General features: G+C 40.4%; 1 protein-coding gene across 5 annotated transcripts in view; it reads left to right on the forward strand.

Moving 5' to 3' along the window:
- The window catches only part of LOC126458335 (uncharacterized), a 214863-nt gene that overhangs the window by 47035 nt on the left and 154314 nt on the right, over positions 1–13514 (forward strand). Inside the window, exon 1 of one of the 5 annotated variants that reach the window (XM_050095296.1) lies at positions 6560–6626. The exons of 3 other annotated variants lie outside the window; for them this stretch is intronic. The gene's annotated coding sequence lies outside the window, so the exon portion shown is untranslated. Of the gene's footprint in view, positions 1–6559; positions 6627–6649; positions 6699–13514 lie in introns of those variants that run through there. One more of the 5 variants, XM_050095298.1, reaches the window with a different exon arrangement.

A 13514-nucleotide genomic window follows, 5' to 3' on the forward strand; every position in this document is an offset into this window, starting at 1 on the left:
GTGCCCTTAATTTAACCTAAGATAAAAATGGTAGTAGGAATCTAGTTACAGACAGTCATACACTTTAGCAATAATATTACTACATATAAAGGTTCTGCAAGATAAGAGAGTGAGGAAACATAGTAATCAGAATATTTAGTTCATTTCGCATTTTATGTCTTACAAAATACACAAACGTACACGAAAATGTACGATGTACAATTTACTATGTAGTTAGTAACTACACTTGCATTTTTAGTTTTATCTTCTAACACATCATACCCACTAAAATTTCACTCAATAGAGGAAAGTCCACTGGACCTGACGGGATACCAATTCGATTCTACACAGTGTACGCGAAAGAACTTGCCCCCCTTCTAACAGCCGTGTACCGCAAGTCTCTAGACGAACGGAGGGTTCCAAATGATTGGAAAAGAGCACAGGTAGTCCCAGTCTTCAAGAAGGGTCGTCGAGCAGATGCGCAAAACTATAGACCTATATCTCTGACGTCGATCTGTTGTAGAATTTTAGAACATGTTTTTTGCTCGAGTATCATGTCGTTTTTGGAAACCCAGAATCTACTATGTAGGAATCAACATGGATTCCGGAAACAGCGATCGTGTGAGACCCAACTCGCTTTATTTGTTCATGAGACCCAGAAAATATTAGATACAGGCTCCCAGGTAGATGCTATTTTTCTTGACTTCCGGAAGGCGTTCGATACAGTTCCGCACTGTCACCTGATAAACAAAGAGCCTACGGAATATCAGACCAGCTGTGTGGCTGGATTGAAGAGTTCTTAGCAAACAGAACACAGCATGTTGTTATCAATGGAGAGACGTCTACAGACGTTAAAGTAACCTCTGGCGTGCCACAGGGGAGTGTTATGGGACCATTGCTTTTCACAATATATATAAAAGACCTAGTAGATAGTGTCGGAAGTTCCATGCGGCTTTTCGCGGATGATGCTGTAGTATACAGAGAAGTTGCAGCATTAGAAAATTGTAGCGAAATGCAGGAAGATCTGCAGCGGATAGGCACTTGGTGTAGGGAGCGGCAACTGACCCTTAACATAGACAAATGTAATGTATTGCGAATACATAGAAAGAAGGATCCTTTATTGTATGATTATATGATAGCGGAACAAACACTGGTAGCAGTTACTTCTGTAAAATATCTGGGAGTACGCGCGCGGAACGATTTGAAGTGGAATGATCATATAAAATTAATTGTTGGTAAGGCGGGTACCAGGTTGAGGTTCATTGGGAGAGTGCTTGGAAAATGTGGTCCATCAACAACGGAGATGGCTTACAAAACACTCGTTCGACCTATACTTGAGTATTGCTCATCAGTGTGGAATCCGTACCAGATCGGTTTGACGGAGGAAATAGAGAAGATCCAAAGAAGAGCGGCGCGTTTCGTCACAGGGTTATTTGGTAACCGTGATAGCGTTACGGAGATGTTTAATAAACTCAAGTGGCAGACTCTGCAAGAGAGGCGCTCTGCATCGCGGTGTAGATTGCTCGCCAGGTTTCGAGAGGGTGCGTTTCTGGATGAGGTATCGAATATATTGCTTCCCCCTACTTATACCTCCCGAGGAGATCACGAATGTAAAATTAGAGAGATTAGAGCGCGCACGGAGGCTTTCAGACAGTCGTTCTTCCCGCGAACCATACGCGACTGGAACAGGAAAGGGAGGTAATGACAATGGCACGTAAAGTGCCCTCCGCCACACACCGTTGGGTGGCTTGCGGAGTATAAATGTAGATGTAGATGTAGATATTATGTTAACTTTTTTATTTTAATCATTTTATTTACTCTATGACAGAGTAATCTTCTGTATATCGTATAATTGTACTGGTCACTGATGTGAGTAGGCTGACTTGTGCACATGTCACACGAAGCCTCGCCCAGTGCATTCTCTTTGTGTTTACTCAGAATTCAGGGAGTCCATTTTCAAAGAACCAACTAACAATTCCTTGAGAAACTTCATTAACAGCTTATTCCGTTGCTTTATCTCAAAAGGGAATTTATAAAATTACAATATCGTCTGCAAAAAACGCCACTTACGATTTTTGAACGTTAGTTAGAAGGTCATTCACGTACACAGTGAATAGAACTAGACCCAAAATTGAACACCATGGTACGCCATTCGTCATTTCTCCCCAATCACAACAATTTTCTCTTACTCCAAAATCGTTTGAATAATCCAGCTTAACTTTTTTATTACCTTTGTTAGGTGCTATTCAAACTAATTGTTTGTAAAGCCTTTAATTCCGTTAAAGGTTTCTCTATGAACTATGGTGTCCTCAGCTGGATTCCAAGAAATAAGAAAAAAATATTATAGTAGGGTGGTGGATGACATTAGAAAACATAAAGGAGCATAATGAAACTGTATCTTTTTAGGTGACAGTGTGTGGAGAAACCCAAGATCTTTATACAGCAACCATTGTCATTTTCATCGACCACATGGTATCCAATGCCGGATAATGATCTTGTCTAGAATTTTCTGTGCATTATGGTCTTCATCTGTGTTGTGTCGGTAGCTGGGCCGACACCGTGAAGTTGAGATGGCTGAAAAGGCAAGCTAGACTAACGCAGACGGGCGTGAAGTACTGGAACAGGATACGTAATTAATGTTAGGAAGACAAGTACGTAGCTTGATTAATACTTATCTTTAATATCATTGTGGTACATCGATCTTGACGATACACAGAAGACTTTAAGTACAATCACTGTATGGCTAATGGCGCCTTGCTAGTTCGTAGCCATTAACTTAGCTGATGGCTATTCTGTCTCTCGGCTAATGAGAGAGAAAGGCTTCGTACATCTGGTCGGTAGCTAGGTTCTCGTACAACTGGGGCGAGTGCTCTCTCGTATCACGAGACCTGCCTTGGTGGTGGCGCTAGGTCTGCGATTACACAGTGGCGACACGCGGGTCCGACATGTACTAAATGGACCGCGGCCGATTTAAGCTACCACCTAGCAAGTGTGGTGTCTGGCGGTGACACCACAATCTGTACGCATTTGTGTCGCTCCTGTATGTTCTCTAATGTCATCTACTACATTACATTAGGCTGCATCTTGATCCTTAATGTTAGAATCTTGTAAAAGAACTTGTTTAGTCCATGTGCCACTTGTTCACCCGGTTGCATTACCGGCCGTCTCCATCGTTTTCTCTATCGTGATCACAATTAAGTCTTACACTCCGGTCTGTTTCCTGATTCATTTGTTTCCCAATCTCTCCCAATAATTTCCAACATTACCCTCTCCATTGTTCGCTGATTATCCCCCAATTTTTAATGATTTTCGAATTTGAAGTTCCTGTCTCACTGCTGTGAGTCAAAACTTTAATGCTCACTAGTGTAGATCAAAAGAACTGGAAGCTTCGTATTACTTTGCACACAAAGAGCACTCTAGATCATTTTCGATCTTCTTTTAATTTCTTTTTCTGTTCACCCAGTCTTCATCTTCAAATGTTCTGAAGATAGAAAGTTGTTCACTGCTTCCAAAACTTCATTTTCTTTTGGATATGTTTATTATACATCAGTTTAGTTTTATTGCAATTGATTTTAAATCATTTATTCGAGCTTACTTTAATATGGCCTTACATTTGTTGTTAAAGTTTATGTGCACCACACTAGTGGTAAACAGCACTACATTATCAACAAAAGAAAACCAGTTCAACGTTGTTGCATTAATACCTATTATTTCTCCGTTGCATCAGTTTCAGTATCTGTGAAAGTCTTCTAGGACTGCTAAGAACAGTTTTAATGATATGGAATATCCTTGCTGTCTCCTCAACCAGTTCTGAATTGGAAGCTTTAACCTTTGTGTAAGTTTTCTTCGGTATTTTAACAGAGACTGAATCATTGCTTTAATTCACAAAGGTTGTTGAAACTGAGTCGAAAGCGTTCTCAAATTCTACGAATCCGACATAAAGCAGAAACACTCACTGCAATATTCTATAGTTTCATTGTTGACTTGCATATGGCATGTGTGCTCTAACCACTTCTAAATGTAGCTTGTTTCTGATTAATGTCTTCATATTCTAGATCATAATTTTAGTGAATATGACGTATCTCTTATTGACTTTGATATGGGGGTCTTCAACCGACGTTTGTTTAATGATTTTTTTCTTATTTCGTGCACCCTTAGCTGGCATTGTTGAAAACTCACCCTCCATTGGTCGGTACCAGCAGAGGAGGCTGAAACTTTGACAGTTCGAGCGATTCGTGCTGGCGAAATGTCAGAGAAAACATTAGATAAACATGACCCAAGATCCCCAAATGCAAGCCATCAGGCAGTACATCAGCAACTGACCACGGAAGCCTTAGCATTTTTGTGAATATCTTGTCCAATACAGTGATCACTTCTACGGTTTTTTATCTTAATCTGTTCCTCTTCCTGTGAAACGTTTCGAGTTTTGGAAAACAGTCTCCTTTCGCGAAGATTATGAGAAGAATTTGTATAGCGTTTTCAGCTGTTTAATCATTTCTTTTAAAGCACGACTATTCCTCGACGATTTCCCTTTGTTCATATCTCGAAGGAATTTATAAATCTCGTCTGACATTACTTCTGGAACAGTGGTTCCTATCTGGGTGTAGTTACCGCCTGATGGTAAAACGAAATTTTGTAAGGGTCAAAACAAGGAGCTTCAATTGTGTTCCGTTACTATTATCGTTATTTCGTTACACTGTAACACTGGTTAAATAAGTTACCAATAATTACACTTTTTTCACATAAATGGTGCGTGGAACACTGTTGTGGAGGTTAGAGATTATGGAACGAAAGTGTGAACAATACCTTGCTCACATTCTTTGTACTTTGTATCATGCATCTATGACAGTAAAACTGTGACATATACACCACATATGCTTAAATAACTCACGACAATGCGTTCTCCAAATTGTAGGTAGTTCCATAAATATTATTGCGTTACTCATGTCACTGCAATACGTCCTGTTGTGCACATTATTATTATTATTATTATTATTATTATTATTAGCAGTGGTTAGATGCAAACTGTTGGCAGGCTGAAGTCTTCCAGCTGCTGAAACTCAGAACTAAAGTGTCAAGCAACCGTGTGATTTACAAATAATAAGTTCGTACGAGCCGATGCGTGCAAATAATTCGCATTCTATCCTGATTAGTCACTGATAGGTAACATGGTAATGGGTGAATAAGTAAATGCAAGTATTCATGAGTAAAAGGTACCATATTTTGAATAGCAGTCACAAATATTAGTCTCACTGTAAGAATCCATATTATTCTGTACAGTATGTTTAACTGTGAAATATATAAAAAACCAATATTGTCTTTGACAGCTTAATTTTATATTTTAAAATTTCTTAATTTTATAAAACTTCTTTGGTGGTATGTGTATTTAGTACACACATGAATATCACTCTGACTTTGTGCTCTATTAAGAGTCAGAGCAAAGGCTACTTTTATTGGACATTATTCTCTTTCATTTTCTCACAGTACACAACGCTTGCTCAAGAAATGTGAACAACTTAGACACAACAGTAAAATCAGATTATCAATAGATGGCGCCTTCTAAATTCCTTACATCGACGTGTATGACTGAACTCTCGTGATAGACTGCGCTTGGGTCAATAATCTGGACAACTGTAACACTTTTTGTCCATGTTTGTTAAACAGATTGTCAGGAGATGGCATCGTCTACAATGTTTTCATAAAAATGTTTTCAAAATAAAGTTTTTTAACGAAAAATGTAACTGTATTTGTGTATTTTTCGTCATTAGTAGTGAATGAAATCTTGAAAATGAAGTTTCAATCATTAATTTTAGTTAATAGGGAGATATGGCACACCAAGAAAAAAATTCACCATTGAGAAATAAAATATCTGACAGCGAATAAAATTTGATTTTAAATGAGGGAGCAGGGAGTTTTTTAAATAAGTATCGCTAGGGAGAGGAGGGGCAGAGAGGAAGCAAGATCTGTAACAAGTGTCTACCCTTTTATCGGAGAAGAAACTATTGGTTGCCCTTGCGATGTACTTAGAATTGCTTCAACATTCTAAAAAATGTTTTTAAAAATTTGCAGCACCAACTGCCTCGTTAGTTTGTGGTTTAGTAAAAATTTTAAAAAGTCTAATACCATCTATCTCTCATCAATTGAAAATGAAGTTTTCAAACGAAGTTATGTTTCCTTCTAAAGTTGCACTCTAATGTTAATGATGGTAGGGGAAAGACGGGGTAGGTACTAGCTATTATCTGACTTCACTCAGGGGTAATAGCATCAGGAAAATTGGTAACCACTGTAGATTCCCATTATCGGGTAATGGTGGATGTTCAGTAGCGGATGATGAGGAACACACAGAGACCAGTGTGCTGTCTGTCCACTTTATTAACAGTCGTCACGGCCTGTGCAAACCAGATATTTCTCTGCCAGTGGTAATCACTGTGTAACAAGAATGCTAGTCAGCAAGAGGAGGAGCGGATAAGAGGAGAAAGGGAAGTCACGTCCTCATCCGGAGCAAAGTGTCGACAAGGCACGGAGGAAACGGAACGGGAAACTTGTAGGCGGCGGCGGAAAGCGACTTCCTCGCCAGGAGGCAACCTTGTGGCTGAGTCTCAGTGCACCCCAGAGCTGCAGCCAGCCACCAGCCACCAGCGGCGCAGGTACGAAGCGAGTCCTGGCACGGTCGCCACTTAACCAACTGCAGTATTGCTATGGCGGTCTGCCAGTCTCTGGTATCTACTTCTCTCAATAAGCAATAGTATGCAATCGTTGCCTATTGCTTTCTGTACTCCTGACGGGTCTTAGGCAGCACTGGGTGTGGATCTGAGAGGAGCGTGTTTCAAACCCCTAATTTAGGTAGTTTTTGTAAAATTCTAAAGTTAAAACCGTTACATACTTTACACTTGTCCAGTCCTAGCTTGCATTCCAGGTTAATGAGATGTGAATACGCTATACTTGAATGTACCTCCTTTTTTGGGTTTCTGGTTTCTTATTAGGACCAGATTATCGTCATCTACACTCCAAGTAGCAACTATACCGTGGTACAGTACCTATCCTTTCTTAGTCTGCTCCTATTTCTTTAACCTATTACTTTTCTATATTTTATTTTGAGAACTAGCCTGTAATTACTCAAGTCCAAAATGTATCCGTTCCAGCTTCTTTGATTAAGGTGCATTCTATTTATTGGGTCTTAAATGATAAGTTATTTTTCCAGCATCATTACTTCTCACTCTTATCAGAGCAGAACCATTGTTTGATTAATTTACTAAGTATGACTGTTTACATATGTGACTCTCTTGTCACTTGCTTTGCTCTGTATATATTATTGGAAGCCATTATTTTAAAGACTGGAGACACATTTGTTAAGATAAGGAATTATTATTCTGCTTTACGAGAATTGCTTCACATATCGATTTTTCTTTCTCCATATAATCTAAAACCTGGAAATCTTTCAGTCATATTCGATAATGATATTTCAAGCTAAATAGTTAAAATAAGTCTCTGATTTTGTTATTTATTGACAATTATTTTTATACTTAAATGTCTCACGTCTCTTGTAGTGGCCATTTCTTTGAAACAACTGCAATTTAAAATGTCTCGTTGAAATTCTGTGTCTAGTTATGGCCATGCTATTTGTTGGCGAAATATCTGCAGGCAGTCGTCTATGCATGAACACATCGTGTCACTGGACATAAATCTTAAAGCAGTAAGTCACATTAGATGTCCCGATGTACCATCTTCTGCACAACAGTCCACAAGATTTTGTTCTTAGAATTATAATTTTGTTAATCTCTATCAGGACTTCTACATCGTGAAAAAATCCATTAGTCGCTCATAATCGCCTAACAATCTTTTCGATATCACACACAAATGTTTATTACAAATTCTGGTTTTAAATTTGTGTTTCCAAATGAAAGCATCGTCTTAAACAGTTTACATTTATTGTAGGTTAAATCAACTGAATACTGGCAGCACTTTCTTCTGATAATGTGATGCTGAAATCACATTTAATGCCTTTCACTTTAAAATTGAGCTTCGTTCTTCTTAACCATTTTATTACAATCGCTAGCTCTGCATCACTGTACATGTATTCTGCAGGTAAGTTAAGGGGAACGTAAAAAGTTCTTCGCTCACAAATATTTATCCTCTAAGAATTATAATTTTGTATGTTTCTGGGTGCAGTTTTTCCACAAACCGTGGTTTCATAGTCCGCAGCTATTGTGACATATGTTTGATAAACGCAGAGCACGCTGTTTATGGACAAGAGCGGTTTGGTATTTACTGTAGTACAAAAAGCAAATATATATATACACACACACACACACACACACATATATATATATATATATATATATATATATATATATATATATATATATATATATATTGTACTCTTACTATCCACTTTCGTGCAATCATATTGTATTTCGAAGTGATAAGCTGCATCGAAAATTAGGTCATAGGACATTATTGAGTAGAATGGTGCAAAACAGGTTTTAGGAGACTGATTCTTTTGTTGCCAAGTCTAGCAATTATGCAAAGAACAAAAACACCTGAATTTAGCTGTTTGAGTGGCTAAGTAATGTTTCTTCCAGTTTGAGTTTCCAACAGTATGTACACCCAAAAATTTAGAAGAATTTACTCTGTTTGCTGATTGTTATTCGCTTGCTACTTCAGCTGTTGGTATGGCTCTATTTTTTGTACAGAACTGAATATACTGTGATTTCTCAGAACTAAGGAAAAGGCTACTCTTCGGGCAACCACTAAATAATTCTTTCAAAAACTTCATTAACAATTTATTCCGTTTGTTTCTCTCTAATTGTTTGCAAAAAGTGCTAAATCTGCTTGATGGATGTTAAGTGGAAGGTCATTCACATATTCCTTCAACGGTCCTTCGACGCACAAGCTGAACAACGGATATGATTATCTGCAATGCTGCCTTACATCCATTTTCATGCAAACTTGTCTTCTTGATTAGCTACTTATATTACTCTCGATGGGTTTGATTCATCGATTAGGTTATTGATCTGCCTCCGTATTTAAGCCCTTATCTTCTCACTCTCTTACCACGTTTCGGCCAAGATTAACCGATTTTCCTCAGGGACTTTGCTGGAGGCTATTGCAACGTGCCCAGCACGGATTCAAAAAATATATTTCGTGTGAAAGATAATTGACTGTTTATTCAGACGAAGAAAAGGGTGCTATTGACAGGAGATCTAAAGTTGATTCTATTTTTCTAGGTTTCCAGAACTGTTTTGACACCGCTCCTCACAATCGACCTCTAATCAAATTGCTTGCCTATGGGTCATCGCCACAGTTGCGCTCCTGGATTCGTGACCTCCTGTCAGAAAGGTCACATTTCCTACTGGTTGACTGAAACTTATCGAGTGAAACAGAACTGGTTTCTGGGGTTCCCCAAGGAAGTCTTATAGGTTCTCTACTGTTCTTAACCAATTTAAACAATTTAGGAGACGATGTGAGCCGCTCTGTCATATGATGCTGTCATTTACCGTCAATTAAACTCGTCAGAAATTCAATACGAATTGCAAAACGACTTAAACATGATATCTTTAAAGCACAAAAAGTGGCAATTGACCATTAACAGTAGAAAGCATGTGGCCTTCCGCTTGAGTACTAAAAAGGACGCGTTAAATTTAGATGACGCGATGTATAATACAAATATAAAGGCATAAAGGCAGTCAGTTCTACTAAATACTTAGGAATAACAATCACGAACAACTTAAACCGGAACGAACACAAATTCGAGAGAGAGCGAATCAAAGACTGCATTCTAAGACTGCATTCTATTTGGAGAACACTTGGAAGATGCAACAAATCTACTAAAGAGAATGTCTATAATACGCTTGTCCGTCCTCTTCTAAGGTACTGCTGTGCAGTATGGGATCCTTACCAGATAGGATTGACGGAGGACATTGAAAAGGCTCAAAAGGAGGGCAGATCTTTTCACCTACATCTATATCTACGTGGATACTCTGCAAATCACACTTAAGTGCCTGGCAGTAGGTTCATCGAAACACCTTCACAATAATTCTCTGTTATTCCACTGTCGAATAGCGCGCTAAGGAACGAACACCTATATTTTTCCGTGCGAGCTCAGATTTCCCTTATTTTGTTATGATGATCGTTTCTTCCTATATAGGCCGTCGTCAACAAACTATTGTCACATTCGGAGGAGAAAGTTGGTGACTAAAATTTCAAGAGAAGATTCTGCCGCAACTAGAAATGCCTTTGTTTTAATGACGTCCACCCCTCGTTCTGTACGTATCCGTGACTCTCTCTGTCCTATTCCTCGATAATACAATCCGTGCTACTCTTCTTTGAACTTTTTCGATGTACTCCGTCAAATCCTATCTGGTAAGGATCCCACTCCACGCAGCAGTACTCCAAAAGAGGACGGACAAGCGTACTGCAGTCAGTCTCCTTAGTAGATTTGTTGCTTCTTCTAAATATTCTGCCAATAAATAGCAGTGTTTGGTTCGCCTTCCCCACAACGTTAACAATATGTTTTTTCCAGTGTAAGTTGTTCGTAATTGTAATTCCTAGGTATTTAGTTGAATTTACGGCCTTTAGATTTGATTAATTTATCGTGTAACTGAAGTTTAACAGATTGCTCTTAGCACTCATGTGGATGACCTCACGCTTTTCATTATTTAGGGTCAATTGCCAATTTTCACACAATACAGATATCTTTTCTAAATCTTTGTGCTATTTGTTTTGATTTTCTGATGGCTTTACTAGACAATAAACGGTAGCGTCATCTGCAAACAACCTAAGAGGGCTGCTCAGATCGTCTCCAACATCGTTTACGTATATAAGGAACAACAGAGGGCCTATAAAACTACCTTGTGGAACGCCAGAAATCACTTCTGTTTTAATGGATGACTTTCCGTCACTTACGAGGAACTGCGACCTCTCTGACAGGAAATCACGAATCCAGTCGCTTAACTGAGGCGATATTCCATACGCACACAATCTATTACAAGCCGCTTTTAACGTGCAGCATCAAAAGCCTTCTGGATATCTGGAATTACGGAATCAATTTGGAATCATTTGACAACACCAATGAACACTTCGTGTGAGTAAAAAGCTAGTTGTGTTTCGCAAGAGCGATGTTTTATAAATCTGTGCTGGCTGTGTGTCTATACATCGTTCTCTTCGACGTATTTTTTAGTGTTCGAACACAATACATGTTGCAAAATCCTGCTGCATATCGACGTTAATGATATGGGCCTGTAATTTAGTGGATTACTCCTATCGCCTTCGTTGAATATTGGTGTGACCTGTGCAACTTTCCGGTCTGTGGGTACGGATCTTTCGTTTTGTATTGTAATAGGGGAGGATGTGTCACGAACACGATAAGCGACTTAGAGGGGCAGTCATTGAAACAAAGGCGTTTTCACTGTGGCAAGATCGTCTCTCGAAAATTCCATCACCGTCTTTCTCCTCAGAATACAAAGATATTTTGCTGACTCCGAAGTATATAGGGAGAAATAACCGCGTCATAAAGGAAATGACGGCTCTGACAGAAAGATTTAGGTGCTGCATAGGCAGAAATGAGCACCGTCATAAGAGAAATCAAGGCTCTAACAGGAAGATTTTGATGTTCATTTTTACCACGTTCTGTTCGAGGGTGGAACGTTAGGGAAGTAGTCTGAAAGCGGTTCTATGAATCGTCTGCCAGCACTTAAGTGTGAATTGCGAAGTAGTCACGTAGATGTAGATGTAGGTACTTCCTCGTAATGGGTTTCTACCGGTGACATAAAACTACCAATATTAATGCTTTAACTTTAACTGGTCGTAAAATGTCTCCGGTTGGTCTTGGAGGGAGGGGATTTCAAAACTTACTGATAAATGGTAGCCCACCGAGAATCGGCGACAGGCTTTTGAGCGCCGTGTGTTTTCCTGCTGATAGTCGAGGAATGCGGCGCCAGTTCTGCCTGTGCAGTTTGCCTAGACGGTCGCCGCTATGTGCGACGAGGTCAATGCTACACGTCCGCTCGTGCCCTGCCGTGCTGGGACGTCGGGAGCCTGTAGTTGTCTTCTCGCTTGACGCTGTCAGGACTGCAGATGCCATTCCTATTTTGTTTGTGGACGTCCGCTGATGCCCCGCAAGTACTCGGAATTACCTGGACTTTTATCGGCTACCGACACTCACGATGGTACTCCTTTCGCAATAGACCTGTTGTGCTATCCCACTTAAATGAAGCGTTCGTATTCTGCTGTGTGGGTGCTAGCTAAGAGGCCTTCCTGTTTCCTGTATTTTGAGGGATCACACTCAGAAACGTCTCCTAAACGCCTGCAGTACTGAGACCGCTCACGGCAACTTTTGTGGCTCCTGCTAAACACGGGATCCTGCGTCCACTGCAGAAAATTGGTTTCGATCCGCCTCCGCATAAAAAAAAGAGCCTTATAGCTGACGCCCTTGACGCGAGGTAAGTCTGTTTCTAGGAGTTATTCCTCTGTTTCATGAGCTCTGTCTTCCTATCTGTGGATTTTGTATCTCTAGCTCTCCCTCTCTCTCTCCCCCCCCCCCCCCCCAACTGCCTCCTTCCCTCTCCCTCTCCCTCTCCCTCCCCCTCTCCCTCATTCCTTCTCCCTCTCTCTCCCCCCTTAGCACTCTCCCTTCCCTCCCCCCTCCCCCCCCCTCTCTCTCTACATCTGTATCAACATCTACATCGATACGCCGCAAAACACCGTACGGTGCATGAGGAGGATACCCTCTACTACTACTAGTCATTTCCTAATTTCCTTTACTCTTCCACCTGCAGATAGTGTGAGGAAAAAACGACTGTCTGTATGCCTCCTTATGAGCCCTAATTTCTCGTATCTTATCTTCGTGGTCCTTACGCACAATGTATGTTGGCGGCAGTAGAACCGTTCGGCAGTCAGCTTCAAATGCCGGTTCTCTTAATTTTCCCAATAGTGTTTCTCGAGAAGAACGCCAGCTTCCCTTCAGGGGTTCCCATCTGAGTTCCCGATGCATCTCTTTAATATTTAACCTATTGCTCGAACCCACTGGCAACAAATCTAGCAGCCCGCCTCTGAATTGATGTGATGTCTTCCTTCAGTCCGACCTGGAACGCAACCCAAACACTCGAAGAATACTCAAGAATAGGTCGCAACAAGGGCCTGTATGAGGTCTCCTTTACAGGTGAACCATTCTTTCCTAAAATTCTCCCAATAATCCGAAGTCGACTATTCGCCTTCCCTACCACAGTTCTCATATACTAGTTCCACTTCATATCGCTTCGCAACATTACGCCCAGCTATTTAAACGACTTGACTTAACCATATCCCTCCCCCTCTCTATCTGTGCCATTCCCCTCCTCCCCCCTTTCGCGCTCTCTCTTTCTCTCTGCCTTCCCGTCATATTCCCTGTTCTCCCACTCTCTCTCCTTTCTCCATCCTTCTCTTCCTCCCTCCCCCTTCCTTCTCTTGCTCACTTTCTCTCTCTTTCCCTCGCAGTCCTCGCTCTCCCAATCCTCCCTTTTCTGTCTTTATGTCTTATGTATTGGCACAGAATATAC

The sequence above is a fragment of the Schistocerca serialis genome, chromosome 2, assembly GCF_023864345.2.
Source record: "Schistocerca serialis cubense isolate TAMUIC-IGC-003099 chromosome 2, iqSchSeri2.2, whole genome shotgun sequence".
In the NCBI taxonomy this organism is placed as follows: Eukaryota; Metazoa; Arthropoda; class Insecta; order Orthoptera; family Acrididae; genus Schistocerca; species Schistocerca serialis.